This window comes from Saccopteryx bilineata, chromosome 2, assembly GCF_036850765.1.
Source record: "Saccopteryx bilineata isolate mSacBil1 chromosome 2, mSacBil1_pri_phased_curated, whole genome shotgun sequence".
Lineage (NCBI taxonomy): Eukaryota > Metazoa > Chordata > Mammalia > Chiroptera > Emballonuridae > Saccopteryx > Saccopteryx bilineata.
In genome coordinates this window covers 118,139,233-118,163,577 of record NC_089491.1, presented here as the reverse complement: position 1 = coordinate 118,163,577, position 24,345 = coordinate 118,139,233, and the positions used below count along the sequence as shown (strand labels likewise).

General features: G+C 42.4%; 1 pseudogene; it reads left to right on the top strand.

The window, feature by feature from the left end:
- Window positions 1-6,742: 6,742 nt before the first annotated feature.
- LOC136322299 (small ribosomal subunit protein uS5-like) overlaps window positions 6,743-24,345 on the top strand; it is a 65,232-nt pseudogene continuing 47,629 nt past the window's right edge.

The following is a 24,345-nucleotide window of genomic DNA, read 5'->3' as shown; positions in this document are numbered from 1 at the left end:
TTCAAACACCACCACCAGTTTCCATTTCTGCTGTTTCAACCACTGGCAGGCATCTAAACTAGCCAGTTAGCCTGGCTGGAATCCTGTCCTCCCCAGAAACACCTGAGCAGGTTTGGACGAAATCCAAAAGGAAAACCCAGTAAATTTCCATGTCAGCTCACTAACAGATTTTTCCAGAGACAGCTGGGCCCAATTCATACCTGTTCCACATCCCCTCCAAATACCACTCCTTGCACCACACACACACACACACACACACGCACACGCACGCACGCACAGACTATTCTGGCACTGCCTGCAAAACCACAAGCCAGAGTTCCCTTTGAAGCAACCTAGCAGCTGGGAGGAAGAAATCTCTTCAGGGCTACTCAGGTGACCAAAGTAAAAGGCACATAGATAATTTAGTAACAGAGCAACCCCAAAGGCCAACCTAGAGAAATTCAAAGTCTCTAGTGAGAACTCTCACTGTTTTTCCAATTTCTTCTCACCCTTGTCTCTTCAGATAGCACCCAACACCCTTTCCTTGACGCCTAAACTGTCATCAGGATTGGCCTTTGGAGGTCTGGGAAAATGTCTGCTTGATTTCCTTAAGTTTCCCCTACTTCCCTTTTATCCGGTAAGAGCCAAGATCCTGCGTTTGATTAAAGCTGCCTCCACCCCTAAGGTTCAGATGCAAACAGCACGCGGGGCTGGTAACTTATGAAATAACCAACAGTTTGCAGTGGACGAGCTCCCCTCGCCAGGAAAGACAGCTGCCTGCCTGCGTGCTCCCCGAGCTGACAGTAAGCAGCTCCTCTCTCCAGTCCCTTCCTTGAGGTGGATAAACCCTGCAGTCAGCCTGCAGACCGGAGTTTTCCCGCTAAGATCGCTGCGGGAGGGGCAGACCGCGGGGACCATCATGCCCGCTTTCGAAAGCAGTTACTGCCTTCCAGGGCGCCACCTCCAGGACTCCGCGGGGTCCCGTCGGCGGGCAGCGCCTAGCTCGCTCTGGGAAGGGAACAACTTAAGTTCACACTCTCGCGCCTTCCAAACGCCAGAAGCGACGGCATTTCTGGATGCCAGGGGTGAAGGCGCTCTCGCGGAAACACACAAACACACCCTCCGCCTGTCACCCACCGGCCTCAGACTGGGGCCCGCCTTCCCTGGGGTGAGCGCCCAGGGCGCCCCGCGGACGCCCGGCTGCCAAGCTGCCGGGGCTCCCAGGGAAGGAGCGAAGGCCGAGCCGCAGAACGCAGCAGCGAGAGGAGCCAGCGGGCGGGCGGGGCACCCGGGAAGGGGCTCCCCTAAAAGCCCGAAGCAGGGAAGACTGGAAGCAGCACCCCGGGGAAGTATGGGCATGGAGCCCCGACAGGCCGTGCAGCCCTGGGGAGCGCAGGGCCGAGGGCCCCCAAGCGGAGAGAGACCACGTGGCATCCCTCGAATAATGAGGTCGTCGGAGGGGCGACCCTCCCCCGTGCAGACCACTGCGGCCGCCCCGCGAGACCCTGCCCCCCTCCCCCGCGAGGCTCTCCCGCCTGTCGGCAAATTTGCCACCTGCTTGTCGCGCCTCTGAGGTCACTGCGCACTCACCTTCCGCATGGTGCCGGGACCGTCCGGGCCGGATTCCGCCGGGCCGGGCTTGGGCGCGAGGTAGACGGGCGGGCGGGCCGGTGGCGCAGGGCCGCAGGGGAGCGCCGCGCTGTCCCCGCCCGCACACGCGTGCGCTGCGGCGAGCTGGCGGTGGCCTCCGTGGGGCGGGCAGCGGGGACCTCCCTGCTCGGTGGACCGTCTTCCCGCGTTGAGGCGTCCCCACCTCCGCAGAACGCTTCACGTCTCTTCTCCCGACCCGCAGAGGAGCTGGTCCCGGTGCCTGCTCCGCGGTCGTCCCAGCTCTGAGCGGGAGAAGACTGGAGTCCAATCTTACAGCCAGTCTTTTGGGTAACCAAGTTTGAAGAGCAAGAGAGAATTGGTGGGGGACTGAGACGGAAGTTCTCACCACCTTAAAGCACCTTCGTTCTCCCCGTTGGACGGGAGGATGACCCACTGATGTCCCATCCTACTCTCGAGTCTGCGATCGTCCTCTGCAGTCCCTGAGCATTCATAAATCTTTTGAGGATGGGGCGGGTTGGGGTGATAATTACGAGTGGGAAACATCAGATCAGCCCAGGGTTGGGAGAAAGACAAGTTCATGGAGCAGAGATGGTCTAGTTTTCTCCAGATGAAGCAGCTGAGCAGGGGAGGGGGCTGCACCCCCACCCCCATACTGCAGAACCCCTGCGGGCAGAGCTTCCTCTTCACAAAGGCCTCCCATCCCCACCCCGACTTCTCCAAACAGGGAAAGCCCATCTCAAAAGCTAATGGTTCTGGGAAAAAATAAGAGGAGGTGGGGACACATTCCTCTTAGCCATGAAAACACTGAACACCCTTTAGCCAAGGGAATGCAGGATCCAAATTCTCAAGAACAAGAGTAGGATGGAATGAGTCGTGAGGGTCTTTCAGAAAGAAGTCTGGCCTGTCTCTATTCTAGGGCTGAACAAAGTAAGGCAAATAGCACAGAAGCCAAGGCAACCTGAATTTGATGTAGAAAAAAATATATTCCTTATTTACCAAAGGATCTTTTGAAAAACATTCAAGGACACTTGCGTTTTCAAACCGGGCTGTAACAGGTAGGCAGGCAGCAGTGAGATGCAAAAGCCTGTCTGTGCTTGGTAAACACTCCTGAAGACTACTTTGGCTTTGCCTCCATGCCAGAAACTCAGGCAGATCCCCACTCATCACCACCCTGAAAGAAATATTGTTACAATTTTCTGACATTGATAAGTGTCTGTAGCACCATGGAGACCAAATATTAAGCAGACTAAGTATGGTTATGATCCAATAAATAAAAACATTTTGTCTGAATTTCTCTTTGGATCCTACCAGCCAGATAAAAGGAGGTGTGTGTGTGTGTGTGTGTGTGTGTGGCTCATATATTAGGAGAAAAAGGAAAGGAAAGAAATAATTGCCTGACCGGTGGTGTCCCAGTGGATAGAGCATCAGCCCAGAATGCTGAGGCCTCTGAGGTCCCTGGCTTGAGTGCTGGCTCACCGTTTGAGCGCTGCATCAACAACATGACCCTATGGTCATTGGCTTGAGCCCAAACGTAGCTGGTTTGAAGCCCAAGGTCACTGGCTTGAAGCCCAAGGTCCCTGGCTTGAGCAAGGGGTCAATGGCTTGGCTTGAACCCCCCCTCCCCAAGGCACATATGAGAAGCAATCAATGAACAACTAAAGTGACACAACTACAAGTTGATGCCTGTCATCTCTCTCTCTCTGCTTCTCCCTTCCTGTCAACCTCTTTAAATAAAAAGAAAAAAAAATTGCCCTGGCCGGTTGGCTCAGCGGTAGAGCGTCAGCCTAGCGTGCGGAGGACCTGGGTTCGATTCCTGGCCAGGGCACACAGGAGAAGCGCCCATTTGCTTCTCCACCCCTCCGCCGCGCTTTCCTCTCTGTCTCTCTCTTCCCCTCCCGCAGCCAAGGCTCCATTGGAGCAAAGATGGCCCGCGCTGGGGATGGCTCTGTGGCCTCTGCTTCAGGTACTAGAGTGGCTCTGGTCGCAACATGGCGACGCCCAGGATGGGCAGAGCATCGCCCCCTGGTGGGCAGAGCGTAGCCCCATGGTGGGCGTGCCGGGTGGATCCCGGTCGGGCGCATGCGGGAGTCTGTCTGACTGTCTCTCCCTGTTTCCAGCTTCAGAAAAATGAAAAAAAAAAAAAAAAGAAAAAAAATTCATGAAGCCTGCTAACTCCTTTTTATTTTAACTTATGATCTGCATACAGTGGGTTTTTACCTTCTTTGATATGAAGCTCTTCAGATTGGTCTTTGAAATTTTGCCTTTGGGGAAATAATTTTATTGTGTTCTTATTTATGCACATGGGCTTTAAAACTGTTACCACTTTAAATCCATAGATCCTATGAAATGAATACTATGATTCTATGCCTTTTCAGAAGGAGCTACTAAGGCACTGAGAAGGTAGGTAATTTGCCCAAGGTCACACAGCTTGTTAATGGCACAGCCAGGATCTGAGCTCAGGCAGTCTGATTCCAGGATCCACCCCACTTCCCCCCTATGCTTTGCTGCCCTCCTGTGCTCTGCTTCACAGGAAAGGTACCACAGCCACAGTGGGAAGGTGTTACTCAAAGTAAAAACATGCATTTTTGTCATAGATCAAACTTAGTAGCTTCCCATCTCTGGGCCTCAGAATCTTCATCTGTAAAATGAGAACTTGGACTAAACATGTATAAGCACCTGTCCAGAAATGAAGTTCTTGCTTTATAGTGTTGCCTTGTGGGTATTTTGTGCTCAGCATTGTTGGAAATCTTAGTTAAGTTCATTGGTTTGTGTGATATCTTACCACAGCCCCTTGTTTTACACGATTAATTTTTTACTAAACTTTAATAAGACCCCTGGTGTGAAGAGGAAAGTTTCAGTTAAGTAATTGTTAGAGTGATCTTCAAATATTAATATTAGTTAGCTGACATAATTTTTGAACTCCCTTCAGAAACCAAGACAATTTTTCAACTGTACCAAATAAATGACAATACGTCAGATGCTGATGGAACACAGTCATATTGCTCATCTGTGGAAACTCCCATGTTTGCAATGCTACCATTACCTAAATTGAAGAAAAGCATTTTAAAAGTGAAATTAGAGTGAATCAGAGTTCCTCTTTTTTTGGAGGTGGTGAAGAGGATGGTCTTTATTTTCTTTCATATGTTAAAGGGTGTTGAGAGTGTTTTGAGAGTGTTTTCATGATGAGTTATATCATTATTTCATATTATCATACCTCTATTAGCCTTCTGACTAAGACATATTATTTTTCTTTTTTTTTTTTTTTTTTGTATTTTTCTGAAGTTGGAAACGGGGAGGCAGTCAGACTCCTGCATGCGCCTGACTGGGATCCACCCAGCATGCCCACCAGGGGGTGATGCTCTGCCCATCTGGGGCGTTGCTCTGTTGCAACCAGAGCCATTCTAGCACTTGAGGCAGAGGCCATGGAGCCATCCTCAGCGCCCGGGCCAACTTTGCTCCAATGGAGCCTTGGCTGCGGGAGGGGAAGAGAGAGACAGAGAGGAAGGAGAGGGGGAGGGGTGGAGAAGCAGATGGGCGCTTCTCCTGTGTGCCCTGGCGGGGAATCGAACCCGGGACTCCTGCACACCAGGCCAATGCCCTACCACTGAACCAACCGGCCAGGGCCTGAAAACCCTAATATTTGAGAACATAGTATAATTTTTTCTTATTTTTTTCTTAATTGTGTAACAACATCTTCACCAGTAAAAACAACAGTAATATTCAACTCTCTTGATTTTCAGGCTAGATTTGTAGGTTTCCATCTTAAATACAGCAGGAAATATACTAGGATTGGGAAGTCAACCTAACCTCTTTCATTAACTATTAACATAGATAGACATTTGATACAAAAATGGACCAGTTTATAATTTCACATACATAGTAAAAAAAAAAAAAGAGTAATTTAGTCTAGAAACCTTACTAGTTAGCATAACTTCTTACCAGTCTGTCAGCTTCCATTTGGAAATGCATGAATAATGAAATATTGTTTTTCTTTGTTGTGTTCTTAAAATAGAACCATTCACAAGGCATTTGTTAAAGACCTACTATGAGGACATACCTTATTGGCCGAATCAATTTATATTTCCCTGAAACCAATCAAGAAAAATATCAAGGAAACAAAATGGTCTCAACTACATGTATTGAGTGCTTTATATGTCCCAGGCCCAATGACAAGCTATTTTACATGTATTAATGTGTTTCATCCTCATAAAACTGCTACATTTTTACTAGATTGGGAAACTAAGATTTATCCAGATCAGGGGTCCCCAAACTTTTTACACAAGGGGCCAGTTCACTGTCCCTCAGACCCTTGGAGAGCCGGACTATAAAAAAAACTATGAACAAATCTCTATGCATACTGCACATATCTTATTTTAAAGTAAAAAAACAAAATGGGAACAAATACAATATTAAAATAAAGAACAAGTAAATTTAAATCAACAAACGGACCAGTATTTCAATGGGAACTATGGGCCTGCTTTTGGCTAATGGGATGGTCAATGTGCTCCTCTCACTGACCACCAATGAAAGAGGTGCCTGTTGTGGACTGTAAATGGCAGAAAGCCATTGTAGATTCGAGGCTTAGCAAAAGGCTAAGTTTTCCCCCCTTCACCTCCATATTGGCTATTATGCTGAGTATTTGTACCCATTTCACTTGCTTCCTTGGGTTGCTGGAAGCAATTTACATGCCCTTCCTCTGACTCTTTGTTTTCAGGTGTTGGTAGATTTCACTAATGCATCCTGTTTATGCCTTGGGAGAGTTCCTATTTTAGCCTTAGATGTGTAACTTTGTATCAAGGACTTTCTTGATTTGCATATGGCTATATAATAAAGCAAACTGGGGCTATGGGGCACTCGAATATTGCCATCAGCATTTGAAGAGTCCTCCCGGTCCCATTATTTTCTTGATGAGTATGTTTCCTTAATTCCGCACCGTTATTAGGAGCCACGCTGGTCCGCGGTACGTGGCAGGTGCCCCTTCTGGAAGTGCAATGGGGGCCGGATAAATGGCCTCAGGGGGCCACATGCGGCCCATGGGCCGTAGTTTGGGGACCCCTGATCTAGATTAAACATTTTCCAAAGGTTGCATGACTAATAAGTGGAGCAGATCTAACCTAAACTTGTCTGACTCCAGAGCCTGTGAGATTAACCAATGATAGGTGAGTGCTAATATATCACAGATGCTGCTCTCTCTGGAACTTCTTCAAAGCAGTGACAGCGTGAGCCAAAAATTTTGTATCCAGTAAAACTTAATTTCAAATATTTATACTAGAATAGAATGGAGCTAACTAAGGAAGGATTCTCAAAGAAGATGGCTCCTTAGCTCGAAAAAAGAATAGAAGATTTGAATTAAAAGAATGAAAAATATTCTATAAGTGACATCATAATGACCAACAACATGGATGTGATGACAGTAAAAATGTAACCACAGAATAAGCTCAAATCCGCAAAAGATACTGAGTTGCTTTTTAGAGACAGCAGACCAAAACTGCAAGCCATGTATTCAAAGCATACACCTAGGAGAAAACTTTGACCTCCAGCTTCACCCAGAACCAAAGTCTCCCCCACTCTGCCCACCCACAGAACCTGAAGACCTGTATATAACCAGAACTTGAACACCAGAATCCTTTTCAGAAGCAGAGGGTCCACTGTCTGGGAAGATCTGGTACCACAAATGGCCAAGCTCCAAGTTTCCCCAATTAAAACTTGCCTCACTTCGCCTGACCAGGCGGTGGCACAGTGGATGGAGTGTCGAACTGGGATGCAGAGGACCCAGGTACCAGACCCCGGGGTCGCCAGCTTGTGCGTGGGCTCATCTGGCTTGAGCAGAAACAGCTCACCAGCTTGGACCCAGGGTCACTGGCTTGAGCAGGGGGTTGCTTGGTCTGCTGAAGGCCTGTGGTCAGGGCACGTGTGGGAAAGCGGTCGGTGAACAACTGAGATGTCAAAACGAAGGGCTGATGATTGATGCTTCTCATCTCTCTCTGTCCTGTCTGTCTGTTCCTATCTATCCCTCTCTCTGATTCTCTGTATAAAAAATTAAAAAACAAAAAAACAAAACCTTGCCTCACTAGTGTTTCCACATAACTGTTTCCCCTAAGCACCTACAACCCACCACAAACCCTGGATTGAGGAAACAGATTTGAGAGGTGCCTCCTGTCCCCTGCAAGCTGACTCAGGATTAAATAAATTACTCTTTCTTTTCTCAAAAGCCTATGTCATAGTATTGGTTTTTATGGGTGCAAACACAAACCCTTATTTTGTAACAAAAAGACCAGATCTCCTAGGGAATCCTGGAGTACATGGCTGGGGAGGTAAAGCTGGTGGACAGTTAATGAGGGGCAGGGATACTCATCAGGGTACCATTATACATATTCCCTCCAATATATATTTTTTTGCATTTTTCTGAAGCTGGAAACGGGGAGGCAGTCAGACAGACTCCCACATGCGCCCGACTGGGATCCACCCGGCATGCCCACCAGGAGGCGATGCTCTGCCCATCCGGGGGGTCGCTCTATTGCGACCAGAGCCAGTCTAGTGCCTGAGGTAGAGGCCACAAAGCCATCCCCAGCGCCCGGGCCATCTTTGCTCCAATGGAGCCTTGGCTGCGGGAGGGGAAGAGAGAGACAGAGAGGAAAGAGAGGGGGAGGGGTGGATAAGCAGATGGGTGCTTCTCCTGTGTGCCCTAGCAGGAATCGAACCTGGGACCTCTGCACACCAGGCTGACGCTCTACCACTGAGCCAACCAGCCAGGGCCCCTCCAATATTTTTATTGCATCATCACAACCAATCAAAAATATTCATTTATTTTGCTATAGAAGATCGGCGAGATAGTGATGCCATTTCTTTTTCTCTTGCCCTCGACAAGGGTGATATGGCTTCTCTGAGTCACATCTGGGGATTGTGCATGCTACTGAAGAGGCAGGGGTGCCGTGAGAAAGAGTTTGCTTGTAGCCTTTGTCAGAGGAAGTTGATTCTTCTCTGTCCTCTGAAGATCTGGGCCAGGGGTCACTTTCTCACAGATATTTAAAAAGACAAAATTCACTCACACTTCTACCCTAAAGTTATTTACATATTTACATATTCCTTCCTACACTTTGTCCAAATGCACTTCTGTTTGTAATCTGTTTACATGGCTAGCCATCCTGCTGGACTCTGACCTTCTTTAAAGAAGGGACTGCCTTAATAATTCTCACATCTATAAAGCATATAAAAAATTGGTGCTCAATACATGTTTAATAATTTAATGAATGCTGTTAAAACCATATTGTGGCTTTGGCCAGTTGGCTCAGTGGATAGAGGTTCAGCTGGCATGCAAATGTCCCTGTTCGATCTCTCGTTAGAGTATATATGAGAAGTGACCATCTGGTTCTCTTCCCCTCCCTTTCCCCCTTAGCTCTCTCTTCCCCTCCTACAGCCGGTGGCTCGATTGGTTTGAGCATTGGACTGGGCACTGAGGATAGCCAGTTGATTAGAGCATCAGCCCCAGACGGGGCTGCCAGGTGGATCCCTGTTGGTGCTCATGCAGGAGTCTGTCTCTCTATCTCCCCTCCTCTCACTTAAAACAAACAAGCAAATAAACAACAACAACAACAACAACAACAAAAGAACATATTGTAGCTTCTTTTCTCAGGAAACACTAAACGGCAGAAGACACCGTTGCTGTGGGAGAGCCCTGGAACAGGAGGCCGCAGTGGTGCCTGGGGGGTATTTGGCAGTGACTTTGGGCCCAAGGTCACAGCTCTGGCCTGGGCTGGGGCTAAGGCTGCAGAACTTGTGGAGGCAAAGCCGGGAACAAGGAGTGGATCCCTCTCACCACGCTGGGCCTCCTGTGCTAGGACATGACAATCAAATCCCTGGAGGAGAGCTATCTCTTCTCCCCACCAGTCAAGGAATGTGAGATCATTGGCCTTTTCCTGGGGGCATCCCTCAAAGACAAGGGTTTGAAGATTAAGCTGGTGCAAAAGTAGACCTGAGCTGGCCAGAGCACCTGGGTCAAGGCATTTGTTGCCCATGGGGGCGACCATGGACATGTTGTTTGGGTAAGTGCTCCAAGGAAATAACCCCTGCCATCTGCGGGGCCATTGTCCTGGCCAAGCTCTCTATTGTCCCTGTGCTCCAGGCTAATGAGCAAGATCAGCAAGCCCCTCACTGTTTCTTGCAGAGTGACTGGGCAATGTTCTGTGCTGGTGGCCTCATCCCCACTGCCAGGGGCACTGGCATTGTCTCAACCTTTAGGCCCAAGGTTGGGCTACCTTGGCTACCGTTTTTGGACAGCATTGAGAACTATCACATCTCGGGCAAGGGCTGCACTGCCACCCCAGGCAGCTTTGCCAAGGCCACTTTTTTAGTTTTTTTTTTTCTTTTTTTTCATTTTTCTGAAGCTGGAAACAGGGAGAGACAGTCAGACAGACTCCCGCATGCGCCCAACCGGGATCCACCCAGCACGCCCACCAGGGGCGACGCTCTGCCCATCCTGGGCGTCGCCATGTTGCGACCAGAGCCACTTTAGCGCCTGAGGCAGAGGCCACAGAGCCATCCCCAGCGCCCGGGCCATCTTTGCTCCAATGGAGCCTTGGCTGCGGGAGGGGAAGAGAGAGACAGAGAGGAAAGCGCGGCGGAGGGGTGGAGAAGCAAATAGGCGCTTCTCCTGTGTGCCCTGGCCAGGAATCGAACCCAGGTCCTCCGCACGCTAGGCCGACACTCTACCGCTGAGCCAACCGGCCAGAGCCCCAAGGCCACTTTTGATGCCATCTCCAAGACCTACTGCTGTCTCACCCTCCATCTCTGGAAAGAGCTGTATTCACTAAGTTTCTAGAGCACAAGTTCAACAGCCATCTTGTAAAGACCTGTGCTAGTTTCTTTCCATGCTGAGGACCCAGGGTCCAACTGTGGCTACCACATAATTTCATTGAAAAAAATTAAAGTGAATTAAGCTTGTTTAAAAAAAATGTAGCCTGCTATTTTCCCATCACCAAATGGTTTTGTATATTTTTACATGGTCTTAATAATTATTTTTGTTGGCTGCTTAATGTACATTTCTCATAGATATATTATCATTTAATCATCCCCTCATGTTGCCATTTGAGTTGTTGGTATTGACATTTCTTGTGAGTTAGTAAGTAGAGGCATGACTTGATATAAAGATAGATTTGGAGAAGGCTACTGTGAATTTTGGTCAAACAAATGTCCCAGAGTTAAGAACACCAGATAGGATGCTGACCTCAGTCACATAAAATAGAGCTGATGAGGTGAACAAGGCCAGGACTAGAATGGTGCTGTGGAAATGCAAAGAAAGAAACAGTTTCTCCACTAAAGCTGGAATGCTATAACCATAGATTTACCTTGAATGGAGCTAAATGTATGACTGACATTGGGGGTATGGTCCTGTGCTGAAGAGCATTGTGTTAGCACCTTGGACAGCTCCTGAATTGTCAGGTACAGGCTCTGGGTGGTATGAGAACATTATGGCTGTCAATCAATGATGGTTCCCTTTAATAATAATTTTTTAAAAAGTAAAAACAAATAACATGTATTGGGCATGTGTTCAATGAAAGCTTTGCATGCATCAACATATTTAATTCTCATAAGGAAACAGGCATAGAAAGGTTACATGATGTCCCTCTAAGTCATACAAATAGCAAGTGGCAGAGCTAAGTTCTGAACCCAGGCAGTCTGACTCCAAAATCCATTATACTATACTGTAAAAGACAACTACAATAAAGTATGACAAATTCTATTCAGAAAAGTACAAAAGAGGGGCATCTGAAGTGCACAAGAGAGGACAAAAGAAGGAGTATTCTCAGAGAAGAAACTTCCCAGAAAAAAAAAGAAACACTGGAAGTAAGTTTTCAAGGATGAATGGGCTTAATTAGAACAGATCACCAAAAGGCTACCAGTGTTGAGAAGTGTTCTAAGGCAGATCCAGGCTCAGCAAACAGCCTCCCATGAGCAATGAACATATGAGGTAGAGAATGATGAGAGACCTTAGACTAGGGAGGTAGGGGGGCCAGATAATGAAGGACCTTGGATATAAGTTAAGAGTGTTAGACATTTTCCCTAAAAGAAAGCTATGATAAACCACCAGAGAACTTTAAACAAGATGTGGCAGGATAAAACTTGCATTTTAGAAAAAGCTTGCTAAAATTTCAGGGTAAAAATAGTAGAATAGAAGAACACAGACTCTTCTTTTCCTAATACTTAATGTAATGAACAAAAACAAGCTCAGAGACAGGTCAACAGACTCACCCTAGATAAGGTGAGGCATGGGGCAAGGAGACTTCATACTATATAACAATTACAAGAAGACCTGGTTGGAGCTGCCTCTCCTGAATCAGAGTGAGATGAAAAGAATTTACCATGGCAACAGTCAAAAAGGGGAGCAGAGGGATGGAGAGGAAGGAGGATAATGGGTGTACTATGGAAAAAGTAGTCTGGAAGGAAACATAACTCCACAATACAAGAGATACCCAGGGAGTGCCTTGCACTAAAAGCCCTTTAATAAGAATATGAACCTGAGAGAAGACCTCAAAATCGAGATGACAAAATGACAGAGGAAGAGTAAGAAAAGATATTCCAAAGCTAAGGAAATGAATCAAGAACTGAAACACCATTACATATCTAACACATAAATTAGAAATGCCAAGTGTAAAGCCAGCAGGCAGGGCCAGGGCCACTATCACAGCAGCCGTCTGGCCAGTGCAGGTTCGCATTGGATTCGGACAGTCGGTAAAGAAACCATGGAGCCAAAAACTGGTGGGCCATAGCCTTTAATCCTACCTTGCACCCAGCGGGCAAGTAAAAATACACACTGGGCTCCAAAACCCAGTCACACTCAGTGCTCACAAAGCCACTGACTTATCCGAGTTTCCTAGAATCAAAGGTTTCTAGCTCACCAGACTTATTCTCCTCAGTTCCCCATCTCTCCTTCCTTATCCCAAATACAAATTCTACACAAACTGGCATCTCACTCAGCACTCCGCCATCTTGGCTGCTTCTCCTGGCCTTCTCCACGTGGCCTCCTCCCGCTGTTGGCTCTATTCTCTCTGCTCTCTCATGCTAACCTCAGGAACCAAGAGCAAACTCCCGCTCCGTTCCCATTTTATAGTGTAGAAATCCAAACCCTTAATCCAATATACATAATGGGGAAGTCTCTAATACAAAATCACTTTTATGAGGCATGATAGGATTGTACCACCTCACACCAAAAAGGGTGGGACAGGCTTAATCCCAAAACCAAGCCTCAGGCTACAACAATTCTCAACACACATTAATATCACCTGGGCAACGGCCTCTTTAACAAAGTGAGCATAATACATTTTATCTGCCCAACACCAAGTAACAGGAAAGACATGATTGAAAATTGAATTAATGGCATGGATAAAAGGCCTGAGAAGATTATGACAAATATAAAGGGAAAACGCGGAGGGAGTAAAGCAATTAGTGAGAAAATAATAAGGGAACCAGGAGAAAATCAAACATAAGGATAATCGGTGTCCCTAACTGGTGTAGAAAATCCAAATATGCATGCAGAAATACAATATAAGAATGTTTTTCCTGGAGAGAGAAGATGGCAGCGGAGTAGGTGGATGCACAGACACCAAGCTCTCAACACCAAACTGGAATACAAATCAATTTAGAAAAAATCAGCATGAAAAACCAACACTGAACTGCAAGAACAGCTCTCAAAAACCAAGGAGCAAAGAGGAAGCCACAATAATCCTGGTAAGGAGTGCCTGAATCTCCTCTGCTTACAGGAAGGGAAGGAGGGGGGTGAGGCTGAGAGCCCAGAGAGGATTTCACAGAGGAAAAAGAGCAGAAACTACTGCTCACAGCCACTTACCTGGCGGCCAGGGAGCAAGGTGGGTTGAAAAGACCAGCTTATCTCCCAAGTGGAAAAGACAGGGAGAGGGACAGACTGTGAGGGGCTAAGGTATGCAAGAAACAAAATAAAAAAGCTGACTCTTTCGTGCTGGAGGCGGCCATAGCTGGGGGAGGGACTGAACCTTTCACAAAACAGAGCTGAAGTGCTTCCGGATCAGAGATCTCCGGACATCTATCCAGCTCCAATCAGCACAACAAGACACAGCTGAAAACAAGAAGTGGGGAGGAGGGGCAGTAACTCAGGTCTCCATGGAGATCTGAGATACACCTCCCCCTACTGAAGCTGAGAGAAAAAACCCTGCCCCCAGTGAGATTAGTTGGAGGAAGAGACCTTCAGCATCTCAGGTTACACCCACAGCATTCCTGGATACAGTTTCAAGGAAGCCCCCTGCTGAGATCAGTTAACAAGACTATCACCTGTTAAGAAAACAAACAAATCAAGACATCAAAGCTGCCCAAATCCGAAAGTGGATTACAAATAATAGCTGATACCAACCCACGAAGACCTAAAAATAACACAACTGAAAACTGGAGGCAGACAACACCAAGCCTAGACTCAATCAACTCTACAAATAAAAAAAAAGAAGATGAGAAAACAAAGGAGTGCAATCCAAATGAAACCACAAGAGACACTTTTGAGAGATGAACTGAGTGATATGGAAATAATCAAACTTCCAGATGCGGAGTTCAAAATAATGATTGTAAGGATGCTTAGGGATCTTAGAACAACAATGGAGGGGGAGTTTGAAAACCTAAATAAAGAAATAGCAAGTATAAAAAAGAATCAGTTGGAGATGACAAATACAATATCAGAAATAAAGACCACAATGGAAGGAATTAAAAACAGGATAGATAGAGCAGAGGATCGAATCAGCGAGTTAGAAGACAACTGGAATGAAGGCATGAAAGCAGAGAAGAAAAGAGAAAAAAGACTCAAAAAGTCAGAGGAAACTCTTAGAGAGCTCTGTGACAACATGAAAAGAAATAACATCCACATCATAGGGGTTCCTGAAGAAGAAGAAAAAGAACAAGGGATAGAGACATTGTTCAATCATATCATAGCTGAAAACTTCCCTAAATTAATGCAAGAGAAACTCTCACAAATCCAAGAAGCACAGAGGACTCCATTAAAGAGAAACCCAAAGAAACCTACACCAAGACACACCATAATTAAAATACCAAAGCTAAGCGATAAAGAGAAAATATTAAAAGCTGCAAGAGAAAAAAAAGTTATGCCTGACCTGTGGTGGCGCAGTGGATAAAGTGTCAACCTGGAAACACTGAGGTTGCCGGTTCGAAACCCTGGGCTAGCCTGGTCAAGGCGCATATGGGAGTTGATGCTTCCTGCTCCTCCCCCCTTCTCTCTCTCTCTCTCTCTCTCCTCTCTATAATGAATAAATAAATCTAAAAAAAAATTTATAAAAAAAAAAAGAAAAAAAAGTTATCACCTACAAAGGAACCCCCATAAGGATGACATCTGACTTCTCAACAGAAACACTTGAGGCCAGAAGGGAATGGCAAGAAATATTCAATGTAATGCAGAACAAGAACCTACAACCAAGACTACTTTATCCAGCAAGGCTATCGTTTAAAATTGAAGGAGAAATAAAAAGCTTCCCAGACAAAAAACAACTCAAGGAATTCATTACAACCAAACCAATGCTGCAGGAAATATTAAGGGGCCTGGTGTGAACAGATAAAGTGGGAAAAGAATACAGAAAAAAAGAAAAAGAAAAAGGAATACACCTTTAAAGAAGAAAATGGCAATAAACAACTACAAATCAATAATAACCTTAAATGTAAATGGATTAAATGATCCAATCAAAAGACATAGGGTAGCTGCGTGGATAAGAAAACAGGACCCATACATATGTTGTCTACAAGAGACACACCTTAGAACAAAAGACACACACAGATTGAAGGTAAAAGGATATAAAAAAATGTTTCATGCAAACGGAAATGAAAAAAAAGCTGGGGTAGCAATACTTATATCAGACAAATTGGACTTTAAAACAAAGGATATAGTAAGAGATAAAGAAGGCCACTACATAATGATAAAGGGAGTAATCCAACAGGAAGATATAACTATTATAAATATCTATGCACCTAATATAGGAGCACCCAAATATATAAAACAGATTTTGATGGATTTAAAGGGAGAGATCAACAGCAATACTATAATAGTAGGGGATTTCAATACCCCACTAACATCACTAGATAGATCCTCAAGAAAGAAAATTAACAAAGAAACAGCAGACTTATTGGAAACACTAGATCAACTCGATTTAATAGATATCTTCAGAACCTTTCACCCTAAAGCAGCAGAATATACATTCTTTTCAAGTGCTCATGGTACATTCTCTAGGATAGACCACATGTTAGGGCACAAAAGTGCTCTCAACAAATTTAAGAAGACTGAAATCATATCAAGCACTTTCTCCGATCACAACGGCATGAAACTAGAAATGAATCACAGCAGAAAAGCTCAAAAATTCTCAAACACATGGAAACTAAATAGCAGGGTGTTAAATAATGAATGGATTAAGAATGAGATCAAAGAAGAAATAAAGAAATTCCTAGAAACGAATGACAATGAGCATACAACAACTCAAAATTTATGGGACACAGCGAAAGCAGTGCTGAGAGGGAAGTTCATAGCACTACAGGCACACTTTCAGAAGCTAGAAAAAGCTCAAATAAACAACTTAACCCTGCATCTAAAAGAATTAGAAAAAGAACAGCAAGTAAAGCCCAAATGTAGTAGAAGGAAGGAAATAATAAAGATCAGAGCAGAAATAAATGACATAGAGGCTAAAGAAACAATACAGAGGATCAATGAAACTAGGAGCTGGTTCTTTGAAAAGGTAAACAAGATTGATGAACCTTTAAGTAGACTCACCAAAAAAAAGAGAGAGAGGACTCAAATAAATAAAATTAGAAATGAGAGAGGAGAAATAACAACTGACACAACAGAAATACAAAATATTGTAAGAAAATACTATGAAGAACTGTATGCCAAAAAACTAGACAACCTAGATGAAATGGACAAATTTCTTGAAACGTACAATCTTCCAAAAATCAATCTGGAAGAATCAGAAAACTTAAACAGACCAATTACACCAAAGGAGATCGAAACAGTTATCAAAAAACTCCCAACAAAGAAAAGCCCGGGGCCCGATGGCTTCACAACGGAATTCTACCAAATATTCAAAGAAGAACTAACTCCTATCCTTCTCAAACTATTTCAAAAAATTCAAGAGGAAGGAAGACTTCCAAACTCCTTTTATGAGGCGAGCATAATTCTGATTCCAAAACCAGGCAAAGACCACACAAAGAAAGAAAATTATAGGCCAATATCTCTGATGAATATAGATGCTAAAATCCTCAACAAAATATTAGCAAACCGGATCCAACAATATATGGAAAAAATCATACACCATGATCAAGTGGGATTTATTCTGGGGAGGCAAGGCTGGTACAATATTCGTAAATCAATCAATGTGATTCATCACATAAACAAAAAGAAGGAGAAAAACCATATGATAATTTCAATAGATGCAGAAAAAGCATTTGATAACATCCAGCAGCCATTCATGATCAAAACTCTCAGCAAAGTGGGAATACAGGGAACATACCTCAACATGATAAAAGCCATCTATGAGAAACCCACAGCCAACATCATACTCAATGGGCAAAAATTAAAAGCAATACCCTTAAGATCAGGAACAAGGCAGGGGTGCCCCCTTTCACCACTCTTATTTAACATAGTCCTGGAAGTCCTAGCTACAGCAATCAGACAAGAAGAAGAAATAAAAGGCATTCAAGTTGGAAAAGAAAAAGTAAAACTATCATTATTTGCAGATGATATGATATTGTATATAGAAAACCCTAAAGTCTCAGTCAAAAAACTACTGGACCTGATAAATAAATTCAGCAAAGTGGCAGGATATAAAATCAATACTCAGAAATCAGAAGCATTTTTATACACCAACAATGAACAGTCAGAAAGAGAAATTAAGGAAACAATCCCCTTCACAATTACAACCAAAAAAATAAAGTACCTAGGAGTAAACTTAACCAAGGAGACTAAAGACTTGTACTCGGAAAATTACAAAACATTGATAAAAGAAATCAAGGAAGATACTAACAAGTGGAAGCATATACCGTGCTCATGGTTAGGAAGAAGAAACATCATTAAAATGTCTATATTACCCAAAGCAATTTATAAATTCAATGCAATACCAATTAAAATACCAATGACATACTTCAAAGATATAGAACACATATTCCAAAAATTTATATGGAACCAAAAAAGGACACGAATAGCCTCAGCAATCATAAAAAAGAAGAATAAAGTGGGAGGTATCACACTTCCTGATATCAAGTTATACTACAAGGCCATTGTACTCAAAACAGCCTGGTACTGGCATAAGAACAGGCATATAGATCAATGGAATAGAACAGAGAACCCAGAAACAAACCCACAGTTCTATGGACAACTGATATTTGACAAAGGAGGTAAGGAAATACAATGGAGTAAAGACAGCCTCTTTAACAAATGGTGTTGGGAAAATTGGACAGCTACCTGCAAAAAAATGAAACTAGATCACCAGCTTACACCACTCACAAAAATAAACTCAAAATGGATAAAAGACTTGAATGTAGGCCGTGAAACCATAAGCATCTTAGAAGAAAACATAGGCAGTAAGCTCTCCAACATCTCTTGGAGCAATATATTTGCTGATTTATCTCCACGGGGAAGTGAAATAAAAGACAGGATAAACAAATGGGACTATATCAAACTAAAAAGCTTTTGCACAGCTAAAGACAACAAGAACAGAATAAAAAGACAAACTACACAATGGGAGAACATATTTGACAATACGTCTGATAAGGGGTTAATAACCAAAATTTATAAAGAACTTGTAAAACTCAACACCAGGAAGACAAACAACCCAATCCAAAAATGGGCAAAAGAGATGAATAGACACTTCTCCAAAGAGGACATACAGATGGCCAATAGGCATATGAAAAAATGCTCAACATCACTAATCATTAGAGAAATGCAAATTAAAACCACAATGAGATATCACCTTACACCAGTCAGAATGGCGCTTATCAACAAAACAACACAGAATAAGTGCTGGCGAGGATGTGGAGAAAAGGGGACCCTCCTGCACTGCTGGTGGGAATGCAGACTGGTGCAGCCACTGTGGAAAACAGTATGGAGATTCCTCAAAAAACTGAAAATTGAACCGCCTTTTGACCCAGCTATCCCACTTTTAGGAATATACCCCAAGGACACCATAGAACGGCTCGAAAAGGAGAAATGCACCCACATGTTTGTGGCAGCATTGTTCACAATAGCGAAGATCTGGAAACAGCCCAAGTGTTCGTCAGAGGACGAGTGGATTAAAAAACTTTGGTACATATATACTATGGAATACTACTCAGCCATAAGAAATGATGACATCGGATCATTTACAATAACATGGATGGACCTTGATAACATTATACGGAGTGAAATAAGTAAATCAGAAAAAAAACTGAGATGAATCCATACATAGAAGAGACATAAAAATGAGACTCAGAGACATGAACAAGAATGTGATGGCAACAGGGGCGGGGGGGGTTGGGGGAGGGGGGAGGGGGTGAAGAAGGAAAGAGGGGTTAGGGGAGGGGAGGGGCACAAAGAAAACCAGATAGAAGGTGACAGAAGACAATTTAACTTTGCGGGAGGGGTATACAGCACAATCAAATGTCAAAATAATCTAGAGATATTTTCTCTCAACATATGTACCCTGATTTATCAATGTCACTGCATTAAATTTAATAAAAAAATATTAATATTAAAAAAAAAAAAAAAGAATGTTTTTCCTAAAATGAAGAAAGAACTGAATCGGAAGAAAATTCCTACAGTATACCAGGAAGAAAGCTACATTGAACAAAGCTACATTGAACAAACATGCCCAGATTAAGTTACTCATTTTCAAGGGAAACATGATTTATTCAGACATCTGGGCAGAAAAGGCAAATCATTTATGAAGGTGGGTAGGATAGATACAAATATTTCCAAACCATTCAATGCCAGGAGACAAAGAAGCAATGTCAGCAGAGTTTCGAAAGAAAAAAGTATGACCTACGAATATTATACCTAGCCATAGGTTGATGTCTCAAGCGTGAAAGAACTCAGAGAGTAAAACATTCATGAGCCTTTCTTGGAAAAAGAAATACAACTGATCAGGACAAGGAGATGAGTTTAGTAAAGGGGATTCAGGAACAAAAAACGCCAAGGTAACAGGTAAAAGTACTGACGCTGGGCAGGTATGCTTTTAATACAGAACTAAGACCAAGCAACTGACTGACTTCTAGCTATGGAACAAAATGTAAATTGTACAAATCCTGATAAAGTAAAAATAATAGATTTTTAAAAATCAGGAGCCAGGAGAAGAAAAAATGGAAGAAGTAAAATTACCTCACTTTTCACCTGCAGGTAACCAGTTGCAGTGATTTAAAATTGAAATACAAATCAAGAAAAATATCATAACTTCAACCTTTTATGTTCTAATTTATTTTTTACTTCAGGAATGTCTTGAAAAACATATCTCCCATAGTGGAAAAATAAAGTTATCTGAAACTGAATTTAGTTTACTTTTAGTTCTTTCTTCTGTATGTCAACTGTAATTGAAAATTTTTTTAAATGATTTAATAAAAAATAATAAATTTTAATTCTTTAAAAATAAATAAATTCAATACTTCAATTAAAACAATTTTGATAAATAATTGTAAAATCCTTTTTCTTATCTCCTACTTTTATATATAAATAGACTTTTTGAGTTATATTAAAACATTATGTTTGGGTGGTGAAAATTTTCCCTCCAGTTCTGTTGAGATAGAATTGACATATTATATTCACTTAAGGTGCACAACACACTAACTTAATATCTGTACATATTGCAAAATGATTATCACAATAAGTTAGTTAACATTCATCACTACACATAGTTACAACGGTAGGATTCCCTACTTTTTGGGGTGGTGAGATTTGGTGGATTGTTCTGTTTCTCTTCTTTGTCCTTTATTGCCTGAAACTTTTGGTAAGAAATAGATGGTGTAGTTTATAACAATCCCTTTCTAATCATAAATGAATATGGCTGCTCTCTATGATTTGATATGGAAAGATGTCCATGATATGTTGCTGAGTGAAAAGGTTGGTTTCAAAACTGCATCTGCAGCCTATTCTCATCTAGGAAAACTTAGCTATTGTACATGTTTATGTACGCATTAAAAAGTCTACAGCCCTGGCCTGATGGATCAGGATAGAGTCCTCCTAGTGTGTGGAGGTTGGGTTTGATATCTGGGAAAGGCATGAATGAGAAACAACCAATGAGTGCACAACTAGATGGAACAATGACTTGATGCTTTCTCTCCCTCTCTCTCTCTCTCTCTCCCTCCCTCCCTCCCTCCCTCCTTTCCTCTCCCTTCCCCCTTCCTTAAAACAATGGGAAAACATTTTTTTTAAGTCTACAAAGACAAACACCAAAAATTTTGACACTATTTGTCTCTGAAGTTGGAGTAGAGAATTAAAGGAAAGGTTTATAATTTCTCAGTATCATTTTTTTAACCTTGTTATTTGAAAATAAAATACAGATACAAACAACAAATGTAGAGCTTTTCAGGATACTAGGGTGAACATCCTTGCAACCACCACCCAAGTCAACAATTAAAACCTTGCCAGATAACCCAAAACCCTTACTCTTTCCCACAAAAGTAAATATTGTCTTGACTTTTAAAGTACCAATTTCCTTATATATTTTTTATAGTTTATTAGCACATATGCATGCATTTCTGGATGTCATATCCATTTTTAATACTTTAACATGTTGTCTAAGTCTTTTTTCATCTACAGGGTCCCCCTCCATTTCTTTCTTTTCCTGTAAGTGGTGAAGAACCCCGGGGCATTAGTTTTGTTGAGATTCCCATGGTCTAGACCTCACTGTTTGCACAATTGTGGTCCACTTCAATTTTTTCCTCTGTCTTGTCTTTCCTATAAAATGGCAGCTGGATTCAGATTCTTTTTGGCAACGTCACAGGTGGTATTGTGTCTTTACCAAGAGGCATATCATGTCTGGTTGTCTCTTTTGGTAATGTTAGCAACTGTTGATCAATACCTCAATAGCTTGCCTTTTTAAGGAAAGCTTTTTACATACCTCGGTAAAAAACAAACAAACATAATTACAATCTAAAAAAGAGTTCCAATTCTACATTTCTTTTTTATTTATTAATTGAAATGCTTTCGTAAGAGGTATTGGTTACCAGGTATTACAGTTTATGCAGAAAAGTCAAGATAAATGTTTGATTGTATTTCTTTATTTACCAGTTTACATAATAATGAATCAGTTTCATCTTAACCTCTGAAAGTAATCAGTTATTGTTTTTGATATTTGCATGAATTTAAACATATTTGATGGATTTGAATTAATTGCGATGATTGTCCTTTCTGTAGATCACATTGTCTCATCTTTGGTCAGAGAGAGCCTCTTTAGTTCAGTTCTTGAGGTTTTTCTGCCATGACCCTAGAAGTGTTTGGTACTCTCCTTGCTATCAGGTATGACAAATGTTCTAGGCTCATGTTATATATTTTGTGTCCCAGGTAAGAATCAACTACTTCTCTGAGAATCATCTATTTCTTCAAAAAGAATCAACTACTTCTCTGAGAATCATCCATTTCTTCAAAAAGCCTTAACTTTATTTATGGGTAAATGATATTTCAAGACCACAATTTTGGTACTAAGGATGCTTTATTTTTCTGCCTTGGTCAGAGAATTTTTATTTTTTATTTTTTTCATTAGTTTATTTTTTTCATTAGATTCCATATATGAGTGAAATCATATGGTACTTGACTTTCTCTGACTGGCTTATTTCACTTAGCCTAATGCTATCCAGGTCTGTCTATTCATGCTGTCACCAAGGATAATGTTTTTGTCTTTTAGGTCACAAAATTTTTAGACTTCTCAGAGGACAGAACTAAGACTATAAGATCACACACACACACACATTCTGTAGACTACAGAATATATATGTATATTATACGTAGAGAGAGAGTTCTGTATGACAGATATATAGACACACTAATACATCAAATATAAATTTGTGTTTATTTGGAATAAAGAAGATATAGATATAGATAATATATCTTCTTTATACCAAATGAGAATCCTGGTTCTTAAGAACACAGGAGATGACAGAATTAGAATACTCTATATTTTCTCAATTAATTTATCCCCAAAATATCTCAGAATAACAATACTACTAAATATTATTGCTGAAAACATATAAGAACAGTTTTGCATTTCCTCTCCCTATTCTGCTCCTCCATTTTTTAATAGTTGTGCTATATCTACATTATATGGTCATATACCCATTACATACTAGACTCTTCCTTTTAACAACCATTTTATCATAATTTAAAAAAACAACCTTATTTTTCCTTCTCTACCAGTCTCTCTTGTCAGAAGCTTGTTCTTATGTAAAATCCTGTGAATAATCTTCCCCGAATTCTTGAATGTTAACAGTTTGGCTGATGATTATTCTGGCTGATCACTCATATATGGAATCTAATGAACAAAATAAACTAATGAAAAAAATAAAAAATAAAAATTCTGTGCCAAGGCAGTTCATAGGGGTAAACGGCTCCAGCGCCTTCAGTGTCTACAGCAAGCCTACTCCTCTCTCTGCTGTGGACTTGGCAGACCTCTCCTTAGGTACAGCTGCTGTCCTCCCATCAGCCTGCCATGCTTGCCAGTGGATGCCTGTTGACTGTTTTGAGATTCTCCTGTTCTCAGTTTGGTCAGATGCCCCACTGCTCCCCTCTACTTTCTTCTGTCCAGACATTAACACCATGCAGGTCTTTGTGCATTTGGGGACTTGGGGGAGGGAAGCTACTTGTAACCTGATTTTTTTCTCTCACATGTTCATGAGTTTGGGGTTTCACTGTCTAGTCATTCTCTCTATCTTCATTTGGAGATTCAGAAAAATTTCAAAAACTATGTTACAGCTACCATCTCCCCAGCTCATTTTATTTTATTATATATTTACAACTATGTTTATGTGGGGGAGGAAATAATATTTCTATTTTGGAAAAAAAAAGTCTGGCTGCATTATATTGGATGACTTTGAGGGGATTGAACAGATACCATCAACTGGCATGTGCTAGTACAGCTGTGCTGCTGTTCAAATCTTTAAATATTTCCTATTCAGTTAGTAAGTAGCCACTGTCCCTTCCCGACATCCCCCTGAGTAAAACAGGAAATAAGAGAAATGTCTATAACAGGAGGGGTCTTCAGGATCCTGTTCTAAACCAATGGCTGATTGGTCAGTGCCCATGCTCTATTGTTGGTTAAATGTTTTGAACATTATAGACTACAAGATATAGAGACTGGTGATAAAATGGGGAGGGGGGAGGTAAAGGAGAAGATGATAAGTGTGTGTCCTCTCAATGCACCTCGGTTGAATAGTTCAGCCAAGATTTCTTAAGCACTTCCTGGGCGCTAGGCACTGCAGAACTGAGAGGGTAGAGACAATAAGGCCAAGTTCTTGCCACCGATGGAGGAGCCCACGATGTACTCCTTGTCTCTGGGGCCACTTATCCATGGAGAGGATGCCAATTTTGCCATATTGGATTATAAAGCTCAATCCCTGAGCAGAAATGAGAGGAGAAAGCTCTTACTTAAGCAATCACTTCAACAGGCTCAAATCGCTCTACTTTTGGAACAGTCACTGCCTTGAGAGGCTGGGCAGTTAATTTAAAAACGTGGTGAATAGTCCAGGCAAGGAACGCTCTATCCTTGTACACAGTGAATCAAGCTGGCT